This window comes from Pollicipes pollicipes, unplaced genomic scaffold, assembly GCF_011947565.3.
Source record: "Pollicipes pollicipes isolate AB1234 unplaced genomic scaffold, Ppol_2.1 Scaffold_2555;HRSCAF=2994_pilon_pilon_pilon, whole genome shotgun sequence".
NCBI lineage: Eukaryota > Metazoa > Arthropoda > Thecostraca > Pollicipedomorpha > Pollicipedidae > Pollicipes > Pollicipes pollicipes.
In genome coordinates this window covers 20,902,815-20,917,184 of record NW_023596136.1, presented here as the reverse complement: position 1 = coordinate 20,917,184, position 14,370 = coordinate 20,902,815, and the positions used below count along the sequence as shown (strand labels likewise).

The 14,370-nt window shown below is 53.4% G+C and overlaps 1 protein-coding gene across 1 annotated transcript in view; it reads right to left on the bottom strand.

The window, feature by feature from the left end:
• The window catches only part of LOC119099034 (interference hedgehog), a 60,371-nt gene extending 48,705 nt beyond the window's left edge, over positions 1-11,666 (bottom strand). Inside the window, exon 1 of the mRNA XM_037222087.1 lies at positions 11,519-11,666. The gene's annotated coding sequence lies outside the window, so the exon portion shown is untranslated. The remainder of the gene's footprint in view (positions 1-11,518) is intronic.
• Between the last annotated feature and the right edge of the window lie 2,704 nt (positions 11,667-14,370).

The window sequence follows — 14,370 nt, the reverse complement described above, 5'->3', positions numbered from 1 at the left end:
CAGCTTCTCGACCCACCACGGCGGACCCCCGACTGGTCAGTCCGAGGACCAGCGGCCCACACAGAGCTGCACGCTCGTTAATCAAAGCCGCCGCGCCGCTTCGGCGCCGCTGACGTCACGCCGAGAGCTACGCGGTCGGAGCCGAACCCGGCGCTGTCGTAGCCGAACCCGGCGCTGTCGGAGCTGAACCCGGCGCTGTCGTAGCTGAACCCGGCGCTGTCGGGGCCGAGCCCGGCGCTGTCGTAGCTGAACCCGGCGCTGTCGGAGCCGAGCCCGGCGCTGTCGGAGCCGAGCCCGGCGCTGTCGGAGCTGAACCCGGCGCTGTCGGAGCTGAACCCGGCGCTGTCGGAGCCGAGCCCGGCGCTGTCGGAGCCGAGCCCGGCGCTGTCGTAGCTGAACCCGGCGCTGTCGGAGCTGAACCCGGCGCTGTCGGAGCCGAGCCCGGCGCTGTCGGAGCCGAGCCCGGCGCTGTCGGAGCCGAGCCCGGCGCTGTCGGAGCTGAACCCGGCGCTGTCGGAGCTGAACCCGGCGCTGTCGGAGCTGAACCCGGCGCTGTCAGAGCTGAACCCGGCGCTGTCGGGGCTGAACCTGGCGCTGTCGGGGCTGAACCCGGCGCTGTCGGAACCAAACCCGGCGCTGACCACTTCCTGGGCGATGTCGGCGCGGCTTGAGTGATGTGAGCTGATAGGATTCCGTGTCGTAGGCGGAGTGTACGTCAACAGAGGGCAGCGCTACTGCCGGTAGGTAGCGCAGTACAATGGCAATCAGAGCCTGGACTAAGCTCCTAGTATGCAGTTATTGTAGTGAAGTAACGGATAAATGAAATTTACGTCCAGATGATTAGCAGCAACTGTGCTGGCGCCGCATAACGGCGCTACCAGCAGATGATTTGGTTGTGTTGGCATTAGCAGGTAATTGTTTGACTCCCGAGGTACGACGAGCTCCAGGCGCGGAGATCTGTCATAGGCGAAGATGTTGTCTCGCGCTCTCACAGCTTATTTTGGCTTTGGATTTTACTTTGGTGTGATATCGGCTTACGCAAGCTATGGCGTTTTTTACCCAGCGAAGCGCAAACCACGTAGTTTGCTCCCCCACACGTGCATTACTATGATAAATCCAGCTCCTGATAGCTGGAAAAGATCTTTCATTGAGCTAGAAGCTCCGCGTCGTATTGAGATCATTTGAGTAGTCAGGAGCTGATAACTAACTGGTATCGATCATAGCTTGTCAGAACGATTTCGCGCGCACGTTATTTCTTCCATAGCGTGAGTTTTACGACTTGTTGTCAAACAGGTCCATCCATGACGACTTGAACAGAGTGAACGCATTTCACATCCATCCATTCTATAAAAAGCACTAGCAGACTCCACAGTTAAGTGCATTTCATCGTTAGCTTTGTATATGTTTAGAAATGGCCAGTAAATAGCACGGCCACAGCAAACATGTCCTTGTTTTGACACACGTCAATGTTTGTTTGCCTGGCAATCGAATGCTCGTGCATCCGAGGAAGGTGTCAAAACAGCCCTCCGCAACTGACCTCGCTGGGGGCGGGCTCTGCGCGCCAAGCCGCTGACTCATGCCGCAATACCTCCTGGGACTAGCTGGTCTCCGTGGTCTCCTGGGACTAGCTGGTCTCCGGGGTCTCCTGGGACTAGCTGGTCTCCGGAGTCTCCTGGGACTAGCTAGTCTCCGGGGTCTCCTGGGACTAGCTGGTCTCCGGGGTCTCCTGGGACTAGCTGGTCTCCGGGGTCTCCTGGGACCAGCTGGTCCCCGCATGTTTCGTGGAACCAGCTGGTCCCCTCACGCCTCCCGGAACCAGCTGGTCCTGCTGATTCCAGGATCAGCAGGTCCTGGAATCAGCGTGCTGTTTATGCAGGACTAAGCTCGCATGTTGTTTGTGGCATTGAAGTGGCTTCGATATGCTGTTTGTGGCATTCACAAACAGCATATCCTCAGCGAGTGCGCGCGTGAGCAGTCAACGGCGGCTGGCCCGGGGGGCTGCCAGCTCCTGAAGCCCCTGTTCCTGTCATGGAGGTCTCTGTCTCCTGTCCGCAGGGAGCAGCTCGCCGGCGCGGACCCAGAGCTGTGCCGCGCTGCCGCCGCCGACGGCAGAAGCGGGCGCAACCCTGCACCACACCCGCCTCCCCTGTGCCGTATTTGTCTTCCGCGCGGCGGCTGCCCGGCGTCGGCACAACGAACGTTGCCCGCGCGCGTGCCGTCCTGACTCGTGTGCGGCTGACAGCCCCGGCCTGCGGTCCGGACGTGGGAGACGGTCCAGACGCCGGCAGGCTGCATCGATACCCAGTGACTCGACATACACGGCGCCTCAGAGCAGTCACTTGTCGCATGAGGTGGACTGTGGCACGCTACTTGTAGCTGGTCCGACCAGAGTGACAGCGTGTTTTGTGCCTGGCCATCATTCGTCAGGGAATACGTGAAACTTCATTTCAAAGTTCTGATTTCTGTCCGAGTTCATTCGATGCACATGGTGAAAAGTATTGATGGATTTATCACACTCACGGCAACGGCCGCAAACATAATACACCACTTACAGTCAACCTCCTGCAGCGCATAAGACCACACTCCAAACCACATCTCCCGCACATTACGGCCTTGTCATCTGGACGCGCCAACTGAACCCATCTCACAAATTGGCGATGACACCCGTCGCGTGCTGCAGCGTAGCCGCGGCAGCCGCGCCGACACTGCAGCGGACACCCGGCCGTCATCACGGTCTGTTTTGCTCCGGCGGAATTGCTCGGGTGCCGCAGATCGGATGGCCGAGGCCGGCTCCGGCGTGTTTACATCGTTAAGCGAGCAATTTGTCTCCATTAGGGCGGCACGGGCAAGAGCACGCGGCCGGTCATCCCGCCGCGGGACCGGTCGACATGTCTGCACGGCCGGGCCGACCCTGTCAACACCAGCTCCCGTCACTCGGCGCGGGTACGCCACCAGTGGCCAGATATGCAACGGCATCCGTGTTCACTATGCGGTGTTTTGATGAAAAACTGCACTGCCCACAAAGTTTAATACTACGAATGTTTTGTGGCGGACGGCTCTAGTGTGAGGCATACATTACACTCAGCGACACAGTACTAGTTCATGACATTTGCATCGCTCTTTCCATGCCCTGTCTTTCCTGTTTCTCCCCAACGGACAGCTCCAAAACTCGGGAGTACTGACCAGTTTCCCGCAAGCTAAAATCTTCGCCTCCATCCCCTTCACACGCAGTCGTATTGACGCTCATCTGACACATCTCACACACCCTTGCACATCTCCTTCATGCGTGTCACCGCGGTCGTAGCAGCACTCATCAACGCTTACCGATCGTCGGCCTCCATCCAAACCCACGTCGTAGCTGGTCGTAGCAGCACTCATCAACGCTTACTGATCGTCGTCCTCCATCCGAAGCCAGCCCCGCCCCGTGGCGGCGGGTGCGCGGCGCCCACACGCCGTCACAAATGCATACTTGAACGCGCGCGCGCGCGAGCGGTCAGCGGCGGCTGGCTCAGGGGCCGTCCACCGGCGGCGGGCCGGCGCGCCGACTCCGGCCCAAACAGGCACCATTTACGCAGCGCGGCAGATCTGACGATCGTCTCACTCGTGGCCAACACGCGCTGGGCGCTGCTCAGGAGCGGCGGCGCGGCGGCGGGCCACCGCGGCACCAGCACACCGGTCCCCGGGGACCTCGGGGATCGGGCGCCAGCACACCATCCGGCAGAGAACCGGGCGCCAGCATGCCGGTCCCCGGGGGACCTCGGGGATCGGGCGCCAGCACACCATCCGGCAGAGAACCGGGCGCCAGCATGCCGGCCCCGAGGTACTAGGGAGACCGGGCGCCAGCGCGTCGGCCCCCGAGGGACTAGGGAGACCGGGCGCCAGCACGTCGGCCCGGGGGATCACGGGAACCAGGTAACAGCACGTCGGCCTGGGGACCGGGGGCCAGCACGCCGGCTCCCGAGGGATCAGGGGGACCGGGCGCCAGCATGCCGGCCCCGGAGGGACCGAGCGCCAGTGCGGCGTCAGGTTCTGTTGTCCGCGGACAGACCGTGCGCGAGACAGAGCGCTCACCGCCTGAGCCTGACAGCGCAGTCGTCGGCGTCTCGTCAGCGGTAGGAGCCCGGAGAGGCGCGGCCTCAGGCGGCCTCAGGTGGCCGTCAGCGCCGGCCTCAGGCGGCCTCAGGTGGCCGTCAGCGCCGGCCTCAGGTGGCCTCAGGTGACCGTCAGCGCCGGACTCAGGTGGCCTCATGTGGCCGTCAGCGCCGGCCTCAGGCAGCCTCAGGTGGCCGTGGCCATCAGGTGGCCTCTGGTGGCCGTAAGCGCCGGCCTCAGGCGGCCTCAGGTGGCCGTGGCCATCAGGCGGCCTCAGGTGGCCGTGGCCATCAGGTGGCCTCTGGTGGCCGTAAGCGCCGGCCTCAGGCGGCCTCAGGTGACCGTGGCCATCAGGCGGCCTCAGGTGGCCGTGGTCATCAGGTGGCCTCTGGTGGCCGTCAGCGCCGGCCTCAGGCGGCCTCAGGTGACTGTCAACGCCGGCCTCAGGCGGCCTCAGGTGACTGTCAACGCCGGCCTCAGGCGGCCTCAGGTGACTGTCAACGCCGGCCTCAGGCGGCCTCAGGTGACTGTCAACGCCGGCCTCAGGCGGCCTCAGGTGGCCGTGGCCATCAGGCGGCCTCTGGTGGCCGTAAGCGCCGGCCTCAGCCGGCCTCAGGTGACCGTGGCCATCAGGCGGCCTCAGGTGGCCGTGGCCATCAGGTGGCCTCTGGTGGCCGTAAGCGCCGGCCTCAGGCGGCCTCAGGTGACCGTGGCCATCAGGCGGCCTCAGGTGGCCGTGGCCATCAGGTGGCCTCTGGTGGCCGTAAGCGCCGGCCTCAGACGGCCTCAGGTGACCGTGGCCATCAGGCGGCCTCAGGTGGCCGTGGCCATCAGGTGGCCTCAGGTGCCTCAAATGGCCGTCGGATTACCGCCGCTCGCAGCCCCAGGTGCGATCCCGGGCTGCAGCCGATCATCAGTTTAGTGAAGACACGGAGCGCGATTAACCACCAGCAAAAATGACACCTTGTTACCTCGGCGACTGGTGGTTTAGGGATTCACCTGTCAGCTGATGCACTCGCCAGTGGCTGTAGCGGGTCAGGACATTTTGTGCGTGTAGGGCATTCTTGCGAACGATTTGTGGAAACATGTCAATTCCAGTGACAATGGGCATGAAGGAGGCTGTCGCTTTGTTCCCGACGTTAGAAATTGTCGCATTAATACCTTGCTGTGATAGCAAAGAAGTAGACAAAAAGTAATAATAAAAAAACTGCGCAGGCTAATTTTCAGAATGTGTTGACGTTTCTGACTAGTGACCACGCTCGCTTTTGCCATTGCCAGGTTTAGGTTTAATCGCACTGCATTCACCATTCTGGTTTGAAATGAAATGGCGTGACAAGCAGTGGTGTCAAATTCTTAAGCCGTTTAAGGCCTGAGCAGGCAGGGTTGACCTAGCATACCCCCAAAATTAAATTTGATTTCCTCTCGGTTTTAGGTCATTCAAAGTTGCGTCCCCATGGCTAAAATAAACGGAAAACTTTTTGACTTTTTCGTTGATTCCAAAATTGATCTCGCTGTCGAGAAATGGCCTCCGATTGCACGGTAATGTAAAGCTGCCTCTTTTGTGAAAAACTTGAAATGTAGTGTATGTCGCAGAAAAACAGCTTTGTTTTTACACCCCTTTTGATCAACGAAACGATGTATCGTTCATCGTACATCGAAGGTGGTCCGAGACATATAAAGACGACTTTATGTAGAATGGTGCGGCTTGACACGTACGGGCGATCGCATATGACAAGTTCCCTGAGTGCACCGCCACTATGTGCCTCTTTATAAAAGTAAAACTTGAACTTTTACCACCTTGTCAACAGACGTGTCAGTAATTGGAAGCACCGAGTGGGTAAAGACTGGTGGTCAAATGGATCCCCAGTGGCCGTGTTTAACAGCGTGACTAAGGTTTTAAAGCGTGCTAAAGGTTGGCATAAGCAAGACAAGTCTTGAAACTCGGTCTTTCGTAGTGATGGGCTGGGAGTCCTGCCGTCATAAATAGCCGACCTTCAGTGCACCTAAAGGTGGGGGTTCAAAACCCACATGTAGTGATGGGCTGGAAGTCCTGCCGTCATAAATAGCCGACCTTCAGTGCACCTAAAGGTAGGGGTTCAAAACCCACATGTAGTGATGGGCTGGAAGTCCTGCCGTCATAAATAGCCGACCTTCAGTGCACCTAAAGGTAGTGGTTCAAAACCCACATGTAGTGATGGGCTGGGAGTCCTGCCGTCATAAATAGCCGACCTTCAGTGCACCTAAAGGTAGTGGTTCAAAACCCATATCGAAAAAGTTGGCGGCGTTGAGAAGACTCGACGATTTGAAGCTGCGTCATGGAAAGATTTATTCGCAAAAGTCAATCAACACCACGTCAATATTTCTAATGCCCAGGAGCACACCGTGCAAAACGTGTCAATTTCATTCTTCGACACTCTTTTTGTGGCGCGGTGGCAAATACACCGCTGAACTGTACTTTAAGCCTGCCGTGTTGCAGTAGTTTCTTACTCGCTCAGTACTCTCTTTTTCGCTCATATCCATTGCGGGTGCCCAGAGGAGCTCATATGGACGTGACGTGACGAGCATTGGGAGACGTTAAGCTTTCAACGGAAGACTCTTCTGCTGTCCCGGAGCTCTACGATCGGATGGTAATGCCCAGTCTCAGGCAACAAAGACCGCTTGGCGTTGACGCTGATTCCATAAATACCTCCAATCAAAAGGGTAAAGACTTACTATTGCTCACAAATATAAAAAGCGTAGGTCGTTTGACACATCTAATTGCCTGTGTTGCTATAAATGACAAATGTAGTGAGCCTGGCTGTGGTATTCATACAGTACACGCACATCTGTGCCTTTTACCTTTGTGAAATACTTACGGTAGCTAAGAAGACATCTGTTTTTTTATCATGTACTCGGTTTTTAGCATGGTAGCGAGAACATGCATGCCTGGATACGTTCCAGTTGGTGCAAGCCAGCTTGTTGAAGACAAATGTGCATACGGATTCAGTGGTCCGAATTGAGATCAAATGCTTGACGCCCATGGGATGTCACAACTCGTAATTCAGCTATCATGCCATTGCCCATGCATTGATCTTCATGTGTCGCGGTCCGTTACCGCATGACATCTCGGTACGCCTTATGCAGGTACCAACGCACGCAGCGGCGCAGTAAGACGGGGGAGGAGGAAGGCTGACGAACTGACCCCCCCCCCCTCCCTCCCACCGAACCCGCACGACCCGTAAAAGTTACGAAACAGCACAGACGAGCGTATTCGGGTCTATATGTCACAGCACATTCAGCTTTCTGGCGGTGCAGTTTACTCTATGACAAAAAATGTCAGCACAGTCATGTGATGCAACCCAACCCAGAGTGGGGCAAATTGCGTCATTCAAAAGGAGATCATTCAAAAGTCATTTACCAAAAAACAAAGACGTGCTCTCCAAAAACTTTACCGCTACAGATGACGCTGAAAGTTATAGCTGTCTACAGCTATAATAATTTTAGCCCTTTCCCAACTAGTTATAGCAGGAGGGAGCTCAGAGTAAAAACTGATACAAGTCTCTCCACTCTCCCTACAACTCTCCCTATCAACAGCGAAAGCGGCGAACGAATATCGGCGGCGAATGCGGCGCACGGATGGCGTGCTGGCATGGGCGCCGCTCTGCAAACAAAAGCTGTGGCCGGCGCAGTTATAATGGCCAGTAATCATCCAACGTCGATGGAGATGCCAAACGGTCGGCCGAGATGCCAACTGGTTATTGGACGTGCTGGGGTGCGAATTTATGGCGCCGATAAACGCCGTCGATAGCTATTGAGATGCTGCAACGACCTGCCACGAGGGCCCTTGAATCCCGCCCGAAAAAATACAACAACCCATTGGCTGATGGGCAACGATGGAGACGGTCGTAAAACTGGCCGGATCGCTCCGAGCTAACTTGGCAGAACGACGATGTTCTGGTTCTCAGGAAGATCCGCTGGAATCGACATAAATGACGGCCTGTGCAGTCAAGGATTGTTGTGCTACAGAGCGCGTGAGTTATCATGACTGGCCTGCGGTCGCAGAGCAAACGCGCTAAGCTTAGACAATCGGAAATGGCAGCAAAACTCTGCGAAGTACAACGCATATACAAAAAGCAGGGCGCCACGTCTCGAAAAATATAATTCTTGTTTGGAAATGGCACCATATGATTTTGTTCTTTCGCCTTGTGGCTACAAAAGCCGTGATTTGTGTGCTTCTTAAACAGCCAGCAGCGGTATTTGGTGACGCCTATAAAGCCGAGCAAAATGTGCACCTGTTAATGGAATAAAATGTGCCAGAGATTCCAGCCCCGATGCACCGCAAACGGCGTTTCACGTCAAAATTGAGATCTGGTAAGCTGTGACTGATGCTTACTTCCCCTGCTCCGGTAATATATATTTAGATTTTACGTTCCACCACCCTGAGCGCAGTTTGTTAGCTAGTTCGTACTTTGTAACCGAAGATAGATCAGAAGAGTTGGGCTTCATCGGTGATGCCAGTTCTTGCAAATCCTTCTGAATAACTCAGTGTAGATTTCCATTAGCCGCTACGAGGGGAGAAATATCGATGTCCTCCCCGCCTGCCACCATGAAAGCAATACCTTTCGGCATTTGCTTCGCTTTTTCCACGTGTGTGTGTTCTGCGATGTTTTAATACACTTCTTGGCCAAAATGCTAGAGCAATGAGCGCTGTGAAAGCTTGGAACACTCTATTTAGGGAAAAGGGCATACAAGTATGATGTCATTAGCAAACGAATTCAACGAAATATAATCCCATGGCTTTAATTTATTTCTGCGGCGTTTAGCACACTGACTCTTTGGAAACACGTTTCAGCAATTTGTGTACTTGAATACCGAGACAGTTGCAAGGCTGTGTTTACAAGACAGGCATATGTCAGCAGCATACCGCATGATCTTGACACACTAGTTCTAACTTCCAACACTCTACTTCTCGCTAAACGGCTAACGCCGCCCGCTATGTCAGTCACAAACGTTCATTACTACTGAGGTATTTCTTCCTAGAAGTGCCACTTTTAAGCCCGCAGGTGCTTAAGGCGCGGGTCAATGGGTAAGTTAATATCTGATAAGTGGCACCTTAACTTTCACACTCAGATAAGTTGCATCTTTAATAGCTTTTACAGTGCTCATTGCTCTAACATTTTGGCCAAGAAGTGTATTAAAACATTACAAAAGACACACGCTGGAAAAAGCGAAGCAAATGGTGAAAGGTATTCCTTTCATGTACTTAGTCCGTAACATTCGTGGACGGCCCGCAGCGCAGTCCGTCAGCGCTAGCTGTTACGGACTGTAGGCACCACTTTTGAGCTCATTTTTCCGACTTTCGCAGGCCTACGAACTTTTCGTTCCAAAGTTCAAGTTCCCGCGACATTGGAAACGAGCAAAAATCGAGAAAATGAGCGTGCAAGAAAGGTTTGCCACTCCAGCAGAGCACAGATGGAGATAGTTCGCTGCCAATTTTGACCTTCGTTTTTTTCATGCATCGCCATATGGGCAATCTTAAACACGCTTTAAAAAGTGGGAAGCGACGATTACGCTCCCCTCCCCTGTTCTCACGCCCGTGGTCTGAAGTCTGTAGCATTGCAGCCCTGCAGCCTACAATGCAGTAGTTTAGTGTGTGTTATGAGGTTTCCTCTGCAGCTTCTGGCTTTGTCTGCAGTCCTGTGATTTTGTCTGTAGCTCCGCGGTTTAGTGTGCAGTTTCCTGGTTTTGTCTACAGTCCTGTGATTTAGTCTGTGGTCCTGTGGTTTAGTCTGCAGTCCTGTGGTTTAGTCCACAGTCGTATGACGTCTTGTCTGCAGTTACGGGGCTTGTTCTGTAAACAGCAGTCTGTAGTGCGTGCTGGGAACCTGGTCGCGCCGCCGCCGTGAGAACAGGCCGGGGTACCGACGGCCCCCATGGAGGCGCGTCGACACGGCGTGCTGGGGGTGCTGGGCTCGAGCCGGGGTGGGTTCAGGACAGCAGCCGGGGTAAAGACGGCGCCTGACAGCCCGACGGGTCTGATGGCGCGCGTATAGCGGCAGCGCAATGTAGACTTCCGAGAGCGGTGATGGAAGGGGTGTAGAGACCCGGGAACGGTGGCATAGGCCAATCAGGCTCAGGCACGGACATAGGTTCCAGGACACGGGAAGAGAAGGAACGTTCTTGTCCGAGAAGGGCGATGAAAATGGCCTATGGGCTCCTGCCGACGGTGAGGAGAGGGGTTTCACAGGCTGCCGAGGAATGGTAGCAAAAAGGACCGAAGTTCTCCCGCGGCGATGAGGGGAAGGGCTTCACATGTTCCCGGGAACGATGACAGAGAGCTTGTAGCTCCGATGGCGGTGACAAAAGGGCCTGCATGCTGCTGAGAGCGGCGGCAGAAGCAGCACCCCGGCATGAGAATGATGATAGAAGTGGTCAGCAGTCTGGGCACGGCCACAGGACGGGATTGACGGCACAGTACGATACCGGCAAGGGCACAACTAGACTATATTGCAACAATCGGATCAAACTTTCGTAGTTGCTCGATAAAATATACCAAATTATATGCCATGGATGGAGGAAGAAAGGCTTGATATGGCGTAACGAAACGCGCTGTCCCGCTTCCGCACACATGGATATAGTGCAAACTTTACGCCTTCATGTTACTTGATGAAAAACCTTCACAACAAGTATCTCAAGCGTAAAACGTTTGTCACGAGCGATGTGCCATGACGCATAATCACTTTTGGTATTTTCTGGTCACCACCATGTAGTATCACACGTAGAGTATATGTTTGAATAGACTGCGAAATCGGGGCCAACGGAACTGTTCCCGCCAGTTGTGTGTCACAAGAGACGCTAGCCTATGGCTTAATGCTGTGCCTGGAAGCATGGTAATGCCAATCTATTTTCAGTCTCCGTTATGTGTGCCTGTTATGTGTGCCGGTGTGTGTGCCCTGACAACCTCTGTCATGTCCGTCAGTAACAAGGTGGATGGAAGTATGGTTTTAGGTGCTGTTTCGTCATAAGTCCGGCAGAAGGGCGGTACTCAGACCAGCACGAGTGCCGTGGAGCGCGGTCTAGTGTTCATCGCAGTGCCTATGGGCTAGGAGCCTCCGTTCCATTTGTTATAGCGAGAATGCATATAGATGAAGCAGAGCGCCTGGATGGGTGGCAAAAAAAAACGAAACCCGTTTTGGGAGAAATATAAATTAAAGAAGGAACTTACGCATCTAGATCGAGGCAGGCGCTGGGAGCGGTCTTGCGTAATGTGTAACCACGCAACCCAACGTTAGCACCGTCAGCCTCTCGGCCCCTCCCGAACTTTGCGCGACAGCTGAGCCTAAATGCACAGACTAAGCAGCAACTGTAATGCCCGCGCCGTAGCTACCTATTGTGCGGCAAGGCCATTAAAAACCGGCACGCCAGTCTGTTCGCATCTACGCCGTACCTCAGTTCGCCTTCCGCGCAGTCACCGTCGTCCCAGGCACGTAGTCTCTCCGGCAGGGCCGCGGCCACCTGGCCAGAGGTCACTCACAAGCTTGCTGGGCACGCCTGCGACGATCCGGCAGATCACGCGAGCGCGAACATCCGCCCTCCGCCGTCTCTTCGCCACTGGCCACAGTGACTGACCGGACTCGCCTCGCTCCTCGGCCGGCGGGACGAGCCCCCGGCAGCTCGAGCTGTAATTGGTCGCCGCCCCCGTCGCCCCGCCCACCGGCCGACGGCTCTCGTGGCTGCCTCCGACTCTGCGCTGCTGCAACCCGGGCATGTAACCGAAATGCGTTTACCTGCAGATATTTTTCCCCGATGTATACTACTAACTGCTTTACAGGCGACTCACTCCTGTCGCGGTGTCAATGAGGCGAAACGCTAAAGTTTGAACATGCCGCAACATGCCGACACATCAAATTGAAAAAGTTTAACAGTTGAAATACACATTCAATGAGTGTCAATCTGGCCAAATACTCTTTATTCAAACGGCAATCAGTCGAAACGTTCTTTAGCAGGGTGCAAAGTGCCCAAGGGTTTTTTGGTGGAATATCAAGTTACCAAATTACCCTTTAGTCAAATACCACTTTGGCGGAACATTTTTTTCGTAGAATGTGAACCACGAAGATGTGCTGTGGTCGAATACTGATTAACAGAAACGCTCCTCAGTCGAATGTTAATTAGCCGATGCTCTTAAGTGGAATGCTTTTGCGTCGAAATGTTTTGACTGGATATAGACATAACCCCCCTAGGCTTCGCCCTATAGTCCTTTTTCACCGCCGTCATGCGATGGAAGGCATTGGTAACTCTACATAAGATCTCAAAAACCAAGCAAGCTAGGCACGGGAAAGACGAACTTTGAAAGCTCTGGTTGAACCACATCAGAAAGGTGTGACAACACAATGGCAAATGTAACTTAGACACGCTAAATCATGATCAGTTGAAACTTCTTATATTCAGTCAACGGCCTTTAATATACCAGGAGGCATTTTTAAACGACGTGATGCTAACCGACGATTTTACTGACGGCACTAAATATAATCGTTATTTAACATCGCAACGTTGTTTAACGAGTACTCCGAAGGTCGCTATCCCATCATGCAAACCTTCAATCATAATTCCGAAAAAAAATGGGAGCTGATCACATCAAGTACAGGTCAGATCAGATCCCCCCCTGTCACTGTAAGAACTAAGCATGGCACAATGCAGAAAACGGTGATGAATAACTCTTAAAAATATCTTTCAAATCGGCTCTATCAGTCTAGTCAAATCTAGTCAAATCCAGAGTCAAATCGACAGATTTGACTGTCATGCGTCATGCCAGGTCACAGGGATGAAAGCTTTTGTTCCATCGGCCCATCCAGCTTGATCAAGAACATAACATGCGAAACGAGACTGAGTATATCTATGCCCTTACACTATTGGTTACATGCTCACCGACATGATTCCTCTTAATGTGGGACATAATTCATGGAAGAACCTTTGCGGTCTGTTGGCGGTATCACTTCGAATAATTTGCAATCGTCTAATTCGCATTTGAGCAAGATCGGTTCGTACAATTGACCATTTAGCCAGTTTACACTCATCTTGTTGCCATTTCTTATATCTCTTGTGACATTTGGTGGTCCAAAAATTGGGATTCCACATTTGGTAAAATAGCAGTCGTTTAAACGCCATTCAGCAATTTGTCCTGCAGCCGTGCTTTTTTTACGCATGGATGCGATGGAAACGGAGAATGAATTGATAACAAATGTAATCGTTACGGCCGAAATGGTGTCTTCTGAGATGGCGACCAAGTCTTCGCATTCTCTGGTCAGTATCGATGCGATGGGGGAAATATCGATCGTTTGCTTGTTGGTGTATCTGATGATTTGTTCTCATGTCCGACCCGGAACTAGTGTAACACGAAACATATGATCCATTTTTGTCGACGCTCGTACAAAACGACTTAACAAAACACTCGGAAGCGTTATTTACCGACATGTCTCGCTTTTGCCCACGCACTTATGCCGCTAGTGTTAGTTTTGGCAGCCGACCATGGGCCGCCTTTGGAGACTGCAACGCCGGAAGATGATGTGTTTGTGGTGAGATATTGTGAGCGCAAATGTTGGTTCAAATCAGGATCGCAGGATCAGGAGCACATGGTCTCTCACCACGGAAAAGTAGTGCTTCACAATGGTTACTGTAAGCATTGTCCAATGCAAAGCGCACGAGAAAATTCGAGCTTTCTGTGAAAAGTATCTGTGAAAGATCACATACGGTGCTAAAATAACTAAAAATGCGAATAATGGGTGGGATGACTCCCTCCACATTGCCTGCGCTGATCTGGAGTGACCTCCGGGATTTCGTCAAGGGGATGCACGGGCGCTATGGCCAGAGTCACGGTAAGAAAGGTTCACCGTTGTTAACAGAGGGCCCCTGCTGGTGGACAGCAAATAATCAAATTCCCTACGTCCTCATTAAAAAGGTACGCCATATTTAGCCCACTTTGATTCGAAAGGTAAATTTTGTTCTATTTTGATGTTAACTCAGGGATGGCAAAACTTGGTGCACAGAACTCGGTGCGTGAGGTTGGCAAAACAAATATATAAATTAAACTGACACCTGGTACCAAAAATGTTTTGACTGAAAATTTTGATGACAGCCAGGACCAAATGTTGCAAAGCACGCTACACAACTAAAATTCATCCAAACCCGGGCCAAAAACATCCTAGGACATCCTAGGATCCCCCCAAAAAAGTTTCCGCTAGCACCCAGTGATCAAAAATGTTGTCAACAAGAAGTAGCCTTGGTTGACATCGTTGGCAAGTT